This window comes from Solanum stenotomum, chromosome 11, assembly GCF_019186545.1.
Source record: "Solanum stenotomum isolate F172 chromosome 11, ASM1918654v1, whole genome shotgun sequence".
NCBI classification, from domain to species: Eukaryota; Viridiplantae; Streptophyta; class Magnoliopsida; order Solanales; family Solanaceae; genus Solanum; species Solanum stenotomum.
Window position 1 is genome coordinate 41,538,819 of NC_064292.1, and position 15,248 is coordinate 41,554,066.

Here is a 15,248-nt window from a genome sequence, read left to right on the forward strand (position 1 = left end):
CTGATGTTAAGAGAAGGGAGTTAAAGTTTAAAGTAGATAATTGGGTATACTTGAAAGTTTCACCCATGAAGGGTATTATGAGATTTGGTAAGAAATGGAAGCTTAGTCCCCGGTATATTGGCCTTTACGGAATATCCAAAGGGTTGGTAATGTAGCTTATGAGTTAGAGCTACCCCAAGAGTTGGCAGCGGTTCATCCGATATTTCTTGTTTCCATGTTGAAGAAGTGCAATGGAGATCCTTCACATATCATACCTACTGAAGATATTGCTATCAAGGATAGTGTCTTATGAGGAGATCCTTATTCAGATTTTAGACTGTCAGGTTCGCAAGTTGAGGACCAAGGAACTAGCATCAGTCAACGTTCTTTGGATAAACTAGTTTGTTGAAGAAGCTACTTGGGAAGCTGAGGAGGATATGCAGATGAGATATCCACATATCTTTGAGCCCTGAGAAATTCTAGTTCAAGGTACTAAATCTCGCTTTAGTACTCTTTAAATTGATATGCTTGATGTGTTAGATTTGCTTGTTGGGTGTTTAATCTGAATGTTAGATGTTACACCCTTAGCCTATTAAGAGTAATCTCATTCGAGGATGAATGTTCCCAAGGGGGAGATATTGTAACACCTTGCTAATTTAAAGAACTAAAGAGAGCTAGAATTAGAAATAGTCATTTTTGGAAAGAATGAAAAATCTGGACATTTGACAAAATTAAGTTAAGTTTGAGCCTTGGTCAACTTCAAACGACCATAACTCCTAGATCAAGATGAGTTAGGTGTGCTACAAAATACCGTAGAAAATATCTTTAAATTATCTTTCCAACACTGCCGAGTTTGCTCAATTTCGAGTTTGTATGATGGAGATATGACCATTCAAAGTTGGACTGTCTAAATAAGGAAAGTCAAAACCGAATTTTGGAAATGTATTTTGGTATTTTCCATACCCAATTAAGTTAATTCATTTTTATCTATTAAATTGGGGTCTAAACTGAATTGGTTCAGTTTAGACAATTGGAATTCTACGCTAGGGGTTTTTTGGAGAAAAGAGAAGAAAAGCTTAAGATTCGTCAAGTTCTTGCGATTTTGGTCGTGGATTTCACCAAGGATTAAATCCTACGAGGTATGTGAGATCACATAGCGTTGGGTTAGATCACCCACACGCCAACCATGATTCAATTTCAGTGCAATTGTGTTTTTGAAAGAAAAGATTATGAGTTCTTGATAAAATTTGTTTAAGTTCTTGTGGGTGCTTGTTGTTGGAGTAATTGAGGAGTTTCTTGAGTTTGAGTCATGAAATTAGGTGTGAGTTTGAGTAGATTTCTTCATATATTTGTGATATAGTCTAATCTAAGTGTTTGGGAAAAGAACTAATTTAATCTAAAGAGTTTAGAGTTGAAAAACGAGAAAGAAATTTCGTCAAAAACTTGGGGAGGGGGTTGGGGCGCCGCGCCTCTTTGAGCGCCCCAAATAGGCTCCTGAAGTTTGGGTTATGGGGCGCCGCTCCAGCCAGAGCGCCCCAACCCAGTTCCTGACGTTTGCCTTCTGGCGCCTCGCGCCACTTAGAGCGCTAGGGAATCCAGGTCTTCTACTTTTTCTCACTTCTTTCTGTTTGAGTTCCCTAGCAGCATACCTAAGTTTCCTAGTTGATTTCTACACTCTAAGGTACGTCCTAACATCATGAAATCATCCATAAACATGATATCATGAGCCTTGAATCCGTAATTCAATTCAAGGAAAGTTAAGAGTCTAGTCAAGAGAAGTTCATATAGTTTTCCAAATGTCTTTTACAAATGTTTTAACTTTGTTTTAAGGCTTGATTTTTGAGTTGAGTAAAGAGTAAGAGTAAAGTTCATTTCTTAAAGAGATTATACGGGAACTAAGTATTCCCAAGAGTTGAAATGTTTTCACATTTAAACAAGAAAGGAAACACCATTTTCCAAGAGAGCCTTTTTGCTAGTTTTTGAGTAATTATCTCAAACCACAGAAAGAGTTTTTGTTATTAAAACATATGAGCTGAGTATATTTTGGGAGTAGTATTGAACACCAATATAGGGACGAGTTCATAATAACTCAAGTCTCTATAAACAATGTAGTCATCGTGGGTAAGAAAGGGTCATACTTTTTATATGATTCCTTAGTGCTTTTTAGCATAGACTAGTGGATCCACTTAGTTGAGGCGTTCTATATCACGGCAAGGTATAAGACAGTTCTGGCAGCGTGGGTGAGACGTTGTATCATCACTTTAGCTCATAGTGATTGTTGTCGGTTAGAGAAACTCCCACAGTATTATATTACTTTATGTGTAAACTGAGTTGTTATTGTATTTTTTTAAATACATTGAGTTGTCATCTACTGTTTTAAATGTTTTGTATAAACTGCACTTTTATTGTTGTTTTATTTTGCATTTGAGTTGAGTATTTATGAGTTGAGTAAAGCTAAGGTAAGTGTTCTTTTCAGATTTCTTTCAAGCTTATGTCATGTTAGTTTTCCCCCCGCATGCTCGTACATTCAATGTACTGATGTCATTTGGCCTGCATCTTTATATGATGCAGATACAGGTAACCAGGATCAGCATCCAGTGCCTCGTTGATCCTGTTGAGCATTCAAAGTTATTAGTGAGCCTCATTACTTCCGAAGGATCCTTTTTATTGCTTTCAGTATTTTGTTCATTGGGATGTCGTAGGCCTTGTCCCGACATCTATCTCAGTCACTAGAGGCTTCATAGATAGTCAGTCAGTTAGTTCATTTGTCACTACTTTATTATTGTCTTATGTTTTGAGATTTGAGTAGTCATCTTGGCTAGTTTGAATGTTTCTTTAAAGACATTCTAAGTTTATTTCATAAGTTCCTTAATTGAGATTATTTATTGTGTTTAAGTCTTTTGCTGAGTAAGTAAGCCAGGCCAAGGGCTTGCTTGGGGCCAACAATGGTTCTCGAGTGTCAGTCCCTCCCAGGGTGTAGGCTCGAGGCGTGACACTAATATTTCACATAATATATAGTCATATAGAATAATGTTAAAGTCATTCAAGATATATATTGATAACTTTTTTGATGATTCCTATTTAAATAATTATAAAGCAGATATATTTGAGTATTCAGATCTTTTATGATTTTGATGTCTATCATATTCATGTTCAGTTGTTTAACTTTGTCGGTTATAGAATCATTTTAAGTGAATTATTTTATATATTATATATTCTATGTGCTAACATCATTTGATATTGCATTGCTTTATAATGTAGATTTCAGGATTTGGACCCAACGCCAAACGATTCGTTAGCTTCATTTTCCTCATCAACTTTTGTGAGTCATCCTTGCTCTCAGAGAACTTAATCATATTTGATTAAGTTTAGTAGTTAGTTAATAAGACAAAGGTAGATGTGGGCCTTGTGTTTTTTTTTGTTAACAAGATATTGATATTCATTATTTAATATTTGTTCATACAAGATAGTGGCAGGGTTGGTAGCCCGCAATTGATGCCAAGGGGAGGGTTAAGCTAATAGTACTATTTATACATTTATCTAGAGTAATAGGGGCTTTAGTCAGTCTAACAAAACAAGTTATTGTCATGTCTGCCTCTAGTTTTTTGTAGACAAACATCGATGGAACTTTCCAACAAAAAAAGGAATTAGGTTGTGTCAGATTGCTACTCTTCTTCGCTAGGACATTTGCCACTTGATTTTCTTCTCTATAAGGGGTCCCCAACTTCTGAAGTAGCTCCCTGCAATAAGACAATATGTTTGAATAAGTTGGATGATCATATAAGAGGAGTGTAATAATATCTTTACAGTCTGTGCTGATTTCAAGTGGCATTAGGTTATGGTTGAAGGTTAACGGCAGACCCTACAGTAAAGTGTTAGTTCCGCTTTAATGGTGTTCGTGTTATAGACTTTTCACCAACATAGCAATATAATTTTTACAAAATAGAACAATATAAAAAAATGTAAAATACCACAATATAATAAAAGAATTAAAATAACACCTGGTTTTGTCCCTAGAAAATCTCTCTTTTTAATCCTATTCCTAAAATATCTCCCCTCAATATATTTATTTCATAATCTTTCTCCTATTTTCTAATATTCCCCTAAAATATTGAATAAGATTATTTTCTTTTTCTCTCTCCACCCTTTTTTTTTGAAATTTTTCACTCATTTTCTTTTTTCTGTCTCTTCGCACTACACTGGGAAGTCGGTATTTACTGACCTCTAGAGGTCAGTTTTAATTTTGAGTCGGAAAAAATCATTATCTTATTTTCCGACCTCTTCAGGTCACTTTTATATATTTATTTTTTTATTTTTATTTTTATTATATTCGTCTTTTGGATGTCGAAATATTTAATTTCTATATTTTGAGATAACGACATTCAGAGGTGGGTATTCTTGATTTATATTGATTCATTTTAAGAAATTTCGACTTCTAATGGTTGGTATTAATTAATTTTTATTTTTTAATTTTTAATATTTCCGACTTCTGGAAGTCGGTATCTTATATTTTTTATTTTACTTATTTTTAGATTTCGACCGTCAGAGGTCGGTATTTTATATTTTTTTATTTTTTTACGTTTAGTATTTTGACCTCTGGAAGTTGGTACTGTCTATTTTTTATTTTGTTTATTCTTTATATTCCGACCTGCAGAGGTCGATATTATTTATCTTTTTATATTCCGACCTCCAGAGGTCGGTATTGTTTATTTTTTATTTTATTTAGTTTGAAAGTCTGATCTCTGAATGTCTACAAAACTGACAGTAAATTATTGCAATTTTAGTTGTTCACCTGCATATTTCTACCAAAACGGCCCAAAGAGTTTCCAACACAATATTTTTCAACATTTCCACTAAACTACTTCCAAATAAATTGTATCTACTTCAAAGTAAACTTCATCTAATTCAAAATAAACATCATCTAATTCAAACTAAACAAAAATACGATCAAACAATTCCAAAATATACAAATTATGTGTACGAAGTCTAAAATGTCAAATAGATACAACTACTTCTCACAACCCACACTCTCCTTGTTAGACTTATTATTCTTATCATCCTCTTGATCAGATCCATCACTGTTGGGACATCAAGGAATAATTTTTCTTGAATCAAAAAGGGAAGTTAGTTGGGATTGAAGCGTCGCATACCTCTTGTTCTCTACCTCATTTGTTGTTGCAATATCCTCGTCTCTCTTCCTCTCTCTTTCGGCTACAGCAGCAAGCTTGACATTGAGAAACTATATCTCACCGTCCATTGCAAACACTGCCTCTATATCCACACTATCAAAGCTTGAGGATGATGAACCAAAATACCAAGCCTTTTTATTTCGATAGACCTTTTCTATTAAGTCGTCGATTGAACCTCTAATCGGTACACCTCCACTCAATCATCAAAAAATATCAGCTTGTTCTTGTGTAAGTGGTAAGTTCTACTTTCAAGAGGTAGAGTACTATCTACGATATTTTTGAGATATTTGCATAAACCTATCCTGTAATTTAAACAAAGAACTGTAAGAATAAGAATGTAATATATACAAGGAACGGAAAAAATGATTAGTTTGAATGGAGTTCTTACAGAAGTCTCTTGAGAACGTGACTCAATCCATCTTTATTCTTCTATGGGGTTCGTATTCTTCTTTGTGTGAGTAACATTGAATAACTCTTCCTGAGCTACCGGCCTACCCAACTCTTTTTCCTACAAATAACATATATATAATCTGATCTTATTAATCTCCAAAAACTATTTATCAAAACTGAAAAAAAATATGTTACTAAATTAACAAAATATATCATTCTTTCCTTTCTAGTAATCTGGCTAATAGCTTTACAGTGTGCAAAGATCCACCTTTTTTCTAATGCACAAGTCATCTTCCCAATTTCACTCCTCTTTTTAAATTTTTCGTCAGTACTCCAATGTTTCAGTAACTGAGCCCATCGATCTAATACCATAAATTTAGGAATTCTGTTTACTTTTTGACAATCACAAAATGTGCTAGCAAACAACTTCGAAGCGTGAAGCTTGAAGTTAGCTTGAACTTCTTCCTTATGCTCGGGAACCAATACATAATAAAAAATAATTAAATATTTAATATCAAAATAAATAGTGAATTTAATTGATATACATTCTTACCTTAAATTTATTGAACATCTACCCCTGGGTGTTAAGTGGATCGAACTCCAAATCGGGTACACACCATTATAGTGAGTTCCGATGCACTTTAAAATAATATGTGTCATACCCACATTCGGACGTAGCCTGAAATATGAGTTCATTGACAAAGTAGGGTAAACAAAAAATAATCAGTCAATTAAAAAATAAATAGATAAATAAAAGATGAAATATAATTGAATTATACTTGTATCCTAAAGACTTGATGACGAGTCTCCGGGAAATGTCTCTATTGCCTAGCTGAGAATCATGTGCATCTGAGTGTTGGATGATAGGAGTATTAGGCTCTTAGTCATTGGACCCAAGACGTAGAGCAAAAAGTCTAATTGATCCGCTAAAAGTATTCAAATTATGGCACTGACTAGCACTAGTTGATGGTTTGATAGACTCACGATCAAGATGTGAATATCCCTGTGATTAATGTTTGGTAACTCGAACTAGGTACCACAGTGAGTGTAGATATAGGATAACCAGAATGTGGATCCACATAAGTAGAGACATTTTGTGACTGATGTGCCGAACGAGTAGTTGAAACTAAGGCTCGTGTTGAAATATTAACTCGAGAGGGCTCATCAGATATCACAATCCCAGTGGGCCTTCTAGTAGTATTGATGACCTTTAATTTCTTTTTTTGGATTAACAAATATTTTTTATTTACCTTTGTCTTTATCTATCATCTATATCAATTAAATATTAAGATTAAAATAGAATAGTACAAAATAATCTGTCACAATGTCAAACAAATATATTAAATAAATTTATCATAACATAAGGTTTTATCCAAATAGTCTGACACAATGTCAAACAAATATGTTAAACAAATTTATCACAACATAAGACTTTACAAGCTATAAGAACCCTATACAGATATTTTAGTATAAGTGGACCTAACACGACAATCATAACATAAGGCTCACTTTCAATCAACAGAACTTTATGAAACAATCAAACGCTAAAAATATTTTGGCACCAAAGATAGATATTCAAAACAAATGATTTGAAACTACTAAAGTATACTCAAATATCATAATTAATAATAATGAACACAACATACAAATTGTTATTCATCCTCTTCAGAAGTTTCTTCATAATCTATCCATTCACATGCATCTTCTTCGGAAGTTTCCTCCTCATGATCTATCAATTCATCCTCTTCGAATGTTTCCTCCTCATCCCCCTCCACATTTGTTGGCAAATGTAACTCGTCTCTATTAGCTTCTTCTAAAATGTGATCAAGATGCTTCAAATTCATTCTTAACTCAACAGCCACTACTTGATGAACACTTATATTTCATTTTGATATGCAACATCCAAAACATTCTTAATCGCCCCATCGGCTTGATTTTGATTACAACCCACCAATCAAACTTATCTCTATGCAACAGATAAGAAACACACACACACATTTCAAAGAATTAACTTAAAATGAAAATATTAGTTTTTTAAATAATAGGAAAATAATGATTAATAGAAAAAAATAAATAAAAAATGACCTCTGAATGTCGTTTTTATTATAAATATAATTAGATTAGATATAAATAAAATATACCGACCTCTGGAGGTTGGTATTACATATAAATTTAATGAAAAATTATAAAATACCGACCTCGGTATCTTACATTAATGAATTTTTTATTTTAGATAAAGTCGAAACTAATTAAATAAAAATAAGAATATTGACTTCTTGCGGTCACTATATACATATTTTAATGAAAATTATTTTAATTATATAAATTTTAATTTTACCGACTTCAAATGGTCGGTATTATAAAAAAAAAATTATATCAGAAGAAACTATCCTCCGGAGGACGGTTTAATTATATATATATATATATATATATATAAAATTGTGATAAAATGAAATATTATTATTTATTACTAAATTTAATACCGACTATAAGAGATCGCCTTTTCTTTTATTCATTTTTTTCTGGGAAAATTTTCGACCTCGGGAGGTAGGTATATTGTTTTCCCGCTTTTTTTTTAATTAATACCGACTTTCTGAAGTTAGTTTCTGTACGTTTTTTTTAACAATACCAACATTTGGAAGTCATAAATTATCGTCTGTTATTGAAATTCGATAATTATTAGGTTGGTATTCACTATTTTTTTTAGTAGTCTCACTCGTCTCTTTCTCTTTTTTCTTCTTTTTTTTAACCATTTTTAACCCCATTTTATTTTCATAAAAAATTATTTGTTCTATTGTATTTCTCTCCCTTTATTATTTTTTTTTTGTTTAAATCATTTTTTATACCATTGTAGATTGGAACATATAATCAAAAATTAACTTTATCATTAATGTATGATGTAATTTTTTTTTTAATTTATATGTTATAATTTGGTATAATTCATTTGTTATGGTAAAATTGAATTAAATTAATTTGAACTTGACACCAAAGTTAAATTATATTGAACACCATATAGATTAATTTGATGATACTAAAAAATAATACACATACTTGATTAGATTATGGTGTTACGTATTATAGAGTTGTAACATATAACTAAAATCAACTTTACCATCAATTATAAATCAATATCTTTTATATTTCTAAACCAACATATCACCAAAAAATTAGTCATACTCATACCATACATCAAAATGTATACAATATAACATATTGCGACTTTAAATCAACAAATCGCCATTATTTTTAACCAACAAATTCACCAATTATTTTTAATGGATATAGTTATTAAAATTTGAACTTGATACAAAGGTTACACCACATTGTACACCATGTAAATTAACTTGATGATACTAAAAAGTTAGTATATACTTGATTAGATCATAGTGTTATGCATTGTAGGGTTGGAACATATAACTAAAATCAACCTTACCTTCAATTGTAAATCAATTTCTTTTATAGTTCTAAACCAACATATCACCAAAAAAAATAGTCACATCATGCATCAAATTTTAATCAACAGATTACCAATATTTTAACTATATCTTTTGTAATTCTTTCTATTTGATTTTTGATTGTACTTGTTCTTCATACATAAAAAATGTATACACTAAAACATGTCACCGATAAAAATCAACAAATCACCAATTATTGTACCAGATCAACCACCAAAGATTAATACATATCACTATTTAAAATAACATATCATCAACAATTGTACCAAATCGGGTACCAAAGTGTATACACTAAAATATTATTGTGTTTAAAAATTATTTCAATAATTTATTGACCACATGATACAAATCATATTCACTATGATCACGCGGATCTTCTTTGAATTACCAGTTGTAACTTTTTCTCGTTACCTTCTTATTTTTGCCGATTTGAATGTAATAACGAGAGAATTTGCACTAAAATCTTTTTCCTTACTTTTTTTTTTGGCGAATTGGACGTTGTAACAGAGAAAGAAATTTCACTATTGATGGAATGCATTGCTCTTTCATATTTACTTATGGGAAATATAGTGAATGCATTCAACTCAAAACGTAATTTATAACATACGATTGGGATATTAATATTGCATCGAAGCCTTGATAAGGCTTTTTCCAGGAGTAGAATCAATGAAATTTTTCATAGTAAAAATCAGTAACAAAAACAATTTTTGTTTTTGAATTAGAGGTGATTTAAATTTTTTTTTTAAAAAGAGAAGCAATAATAGAAAAGAATAAAAAATATTATCAAGAATGGAGGTTTTACCTAGATACTAACAATGTAAGAGATCATAGAGCAATAAGAGAGCAATAAGAGAGGGAAACATATCAGGTTGAGAGAGAATATTCTTGTGATTGAGATGAATAAAGGAGAGAGAAAAAAAGATCTTGTTATGAGTTTCAAAAAATAAGCACACTAATCCAAAAAAAAAAAAAAACGTGTAGTATTTAAATTGTTATATTTGTAATTAAAAACTTATTTTTGTAAATAAAAAAATCTATTTTATATTGTACGTAAATTAAAGTCTTAAACACAATATCCTTGTAATTTTTCTAATTATAAGAATGAAAGAAGACAAAAAGCTTTAAGAACATATATTCTATGCATGTAATATTTACTTTTTAAAATATAAAATCGAGGCATATTGTATGATATACATTATATATACTTCAAAATTATTCTTCACTTTCTTACTTTATAAATAAGATTGATTTGTTCTATTGATCAAAAAGAGAGAAAAAAATCATAATATTAAGATAGTAAAAAAGATACAGATAATTTAAAGGGTAATAGATATATCGTTAGTTGAGTGAACTTCTAATTGAAATAAGCATAATTAAGCGATTAATTTTTTATTATAAGTAAAAGATACATGAATTTACTAAATACAGTAATTTAGGATAGTTAAGTTGATATGTTTAAGACCTTAAATTTTTATTGCCTTTATTTTTCAAGTGATATCAATTTTTTCTCTTTACTGTTTCTTCACTTCTCAAAAATTGGGAAACTAATTCGACCTATTAAACTATCATCAAAAAGCAAGTTGTGAAATACAAAATGAAATGGAAAACATGTTCATTCTCAAATCTAACAAAAAGAAATCTTTGAAATCAATTAAAGTAAATCATATCTATCCATCTCCCACTAAAATTCTATATTTCATGTTCTTTAAGGAAAAGGCAGACACATACCCTAAGAAAAAAGAGACCTTACATTTGTTTAATATAATTTTAAAGTGGCCAATCAATTTCAATTATTTGTTTCTCTTTTTGGCAAAAGATTTTCTCATTTCAAGTTTGGAAGTGGAAAATGGAAAAGTAACTAAAGGAAGAGATAAATCACATGAAGACGTGAGGAAAACAAAGAGGACAACAATTCTATTCCACACAATACATAAACAAAAGGTGATGAAATTGCTATTTCTTTTCACCCAAAGTTCTCTAGATTCTCCTAAAAGAGGGGAGAACAAAAGAAGAGGAAGTTGAGGGGTACTTTTCTTCTTCCTCTTTTGGTAAAGATATTTGGTTATGTAGCATTTACATTTGTTTTTTGTTTTTCACCCGGTGTTTGTTACCCACATGACTGACTAATTAAATTCAGATTTGCAAGTCCTACATTGGGGGTAAAGCACTTCCTAACAAAGGCGACTTCATACTCAAGGGGACTCAAACTTGAGACGTCTGGTTAAGATTGGAGGAGTACTTACCACTCCACCACAACTCTCATTGGTCCATCATTTTACATTTCATGAAAAAGCATCACATTACAAATATTAGACAAGTAAACCTAACTAAAAGGGCAACTATTAAGCTTAACTTTTTGTATCTTGATATGTCTAGTTCTATTTTAACTAATGACAAGAACAAGAAAAAATAGAGTTCTTCTTTACTTTTGTATCCTGACGGAGACACAAATATATAGGACATGGAATACAACAAAATATATAAGTGTTTAATGGCGTTTGAGTTTACACAAAATTCAATGACTCTAAACAATGCATAACTTTTTTATAATATATAGCCCAACACAAAATATTATACTAGGTAATCATATTCTTTTATTTACATTCGCATAGTCATCAAATTAATTTTTTTAATAACAATATTTATACACTCAGTACACGATATTATACATTTATTATAAATAATGTATCGACCTTGTATAAAGATGTATAATAGCATTGTTAGATTCTTTTGTAGGATTCGGTTCTTTTAATTTTCACGATATTATCTTTTGCCTTTTTCAAATCATTTTCAAGAGTAGTATGAATCTTATTAATATTTTTCCTTGCCTTTTATGATCATATATTTCAATTAATTGTTGAAGTTTATCCTTAAGTGTTGTGTAGACATTGAAATTTTATGGGATTCTACAAGATGTGTTTAATTCGAGTTGGGACTCTACAAGGTGTGTTCAATTCCAACTATGATTTTTGGAGGCTACTCAACCCCTAAACCCTAGTTTATGCCTATATAAAGGGCACTATATTCCCTTGGAAAGACATCTCAAATATTGTACAAATTTATGGAATATTCATAAAGAGATCACATTCAAATCATCCTAGTTCGAGAAATATGTCACTAAGGGCCCTTGAATCATAGATAAATCTTATGAGAGAAGAATCAAGGGAGGAACAAAATTATACATACATATTTATAAATAAAATTATATTTCTTCATATTTAATTTGTGATTGTAGTTTATTTTTGTCGCCTTAAAATTTGTTGCAAACAAATTGGCACACCCAAGGACCAAACCTGACGTTTCATCTCTTCTCTCGCCCAAGGCCCTCGAACTCTTTCAATTTCCATAACATAGTATGTTACCTCATTGAAGCTCCTCCTAGATGAAGTCATGTGCATCGATAACACATGCAAGTCAGTGCTCAATCCCTTGGCATAGATCGTTTCCTCCTCACTTCTTACAAGCTATGTAGCATAATGGAACAAAGCATGAAATTTGGCATCACAGACTGCAATTGACATATTACCAACCACAAATTCATCTTTTTCTAATCTCTCAAATGAGGCACATACTTCTCTAGGAATAATGTGTAGAACTACGTCCAAGTCAACAGAGGTAGGTCTGACGAACAACATTCCACATAATCCCTCCATCTTTGCTTGGCATCACTCTGCAACTAAAAGGTAACAAACTCTACCACATGATGATAAAACAATACCCAACTTTTGCAGCCTCTCATAATAATCCAAGATGAACTCATACACATCCTCGCTCTCTATGTCGTAGAACACTAGAGGATTCAGTTTCCAGGACATAGCCAAAAGCTCATACTCAGTACCAATCATAATGGGACCCAACACCAAAAAGAAGGCCTATGTACCTAACGTTTCATCCACTCTAGGGTTGTGGTAGAAATAGGATGAGTATCTAGTACATGAGTAACTAGTACAATAATAGTGGATCCAGTGCCAACCAACTCACTCATAAAAACCAACACATGTTAAATCACCTCAAAGTCATAGGGGGAAGATCTTCACCCCCGATATGTGCCTCCTCTTTCGGTTCAACATCCTCTGCAATCTCCATTTCTACCTCCTTTTTCAACATGATCTTGGGTGGGAGAGGGTTTGTCGACCTAGGACCAGCCGTTATCCGAGTTGCACCCTCGGTTAGTCCTCTTTTTGCCCCTTCTCCTACCTCTTCCTCTACCTCTGTTTGCCTCTACCTCTGTCGTTGGTTCCGCCGTCAAAATTGGTACTCTAACTCCATTATGTCTAGTATCTACCATCTGCAGATAGAATAATGAAAAAGGTTTAGATACCAATTTGAATCACTAGAAAACAATGTAGCACCTCAGATTTTTGAAAGGGGAGAAAGGACCTTTTTTGGGCTGAAGTCTAGTGTCACGACCCGGGATCACCCCCTAGTCGTAACCGGCGTACTCGACCTCGAAGAGGTCTAATACAAGCCTCTTAGCATTCATTCATCGCATAGACATTAAAACCATAAGGAATTAAAAACTTTCTTTACCAAGAAAACATTTCATAAAAAAAAAAACAATAGCAAGCGGAAGACTTTCTAGACTTTATACATGATGTCTCAAAACCATCTAATACTTTAGAGTACAAAATTCGGGACCAATCCCATACACAACTTAAACAATACTAAAAAGACATAAAAGAACATATAGGGTATTGTCCTCGAATATATGAGGACTCACCAAGTCTTCATCTTCAACACTTAGAAACATATCAAATAGCCATGACATGTCATCATCTCCAAATCCCTACACTTTAGTCCAAAAAGGGAAAGAAAGGGGTTAGCACAATTAAGTACTAAGTATGGAGACCATGCAAAAACATGCCAAAACGGACATTTACAAGGAATAAATGCTTTCATATTATTTTGATAAAACCTTCACTTCACAAGTATAAGAGACATATTACAAGTCAATGTTCACATATAAAACCATAGCCAACCATATACATACTCAACATATATTCATTTACAACCCATGCTTAACTTTAAAAGAACACACGTCATTTCATTACAGTAGGACCTCTACCTAATAGAACCTTAAGACACACTTGAGTGAGACAGGAAGTGACCGCCCATACAACCTCTTCAAGCACACTTAAGTGTTCCTCAAGATTACCTTAGATAAGGACATTTCCTTTACAACATAACATCAATAGACCAACATTCTTTAAGAAACCATTTTGGAGACATTCAAGCACAAAAGGGGACTTTCACATAATAGTCGTTAGACTTAGGGAACTCACTTTAATATTTTCAAAGTCTACTCGTGCCATGTGTAGATAGCATCCCATTCTACTACCTACACGTTGTAGAACCTATCCAATAACTAGAGTGCACATCTCACATGATGGGAATAGGCATAACCGACATAGACCATACTAGCTAGGTATGGAATCCGGAGTGTATCCTACTCTGTGGAGGTTGTTCTACTTGCCAAAGGTAGAACTAGTAAGCAACCCATGTAGGCACATGGTTTAGGGGATGTCCAAGGAAGTTCATTGTGCCTAATCTCATACTCAACTAGGCCACCTTCCTAACCACATCCACTCGGTGCTAGCCTTATTTCCCATAGAGTATTCAATAACATATGTACTTAGAGAGGGTTCCTTTTCAAGTTCAACCAACTCATAGTACCTCTTCCCAAGAAAGGCCCCATTTCTTAGTCATAGCCAATCAAGGTTCATAAGGATAGCTCATCTAACTTTCTTAGATAAGGATTCTCATGCCGTTCCGGCTCCATCCATCTCTAAGTCTATCATTTCACTCAAGAAGGGAACATCGCCCTAAGGCCCATCCTTCAAGGTTATACATTTACTTAGGAAAGCTAGACTTATGAAAGGGCATCATTTCTTAGTTTTGCCGATTCAAGTCTTGACCTAGAATTCCTCTTTTAGCATTTATAGAAAGGGCACCATTTCATATATACATCATGAGAAATCATACTTTAACTCACAATGCTATCCACTTTACATAGGATCATCACAAGATCACATAAAACTCATTCACATCATACCTTCACTTATAGCTTCATATAAAACTCATTCACTTCATACCTTCACATATAACTTCACATAAAACTCATTCACATCATACCTTCACATATAGCTTCACATAAATCTCATTCACATCATACCTTCACATATAGCTTCACACAAAACTCATTCACATCATACCTTCACATATAGCTTCACATAAA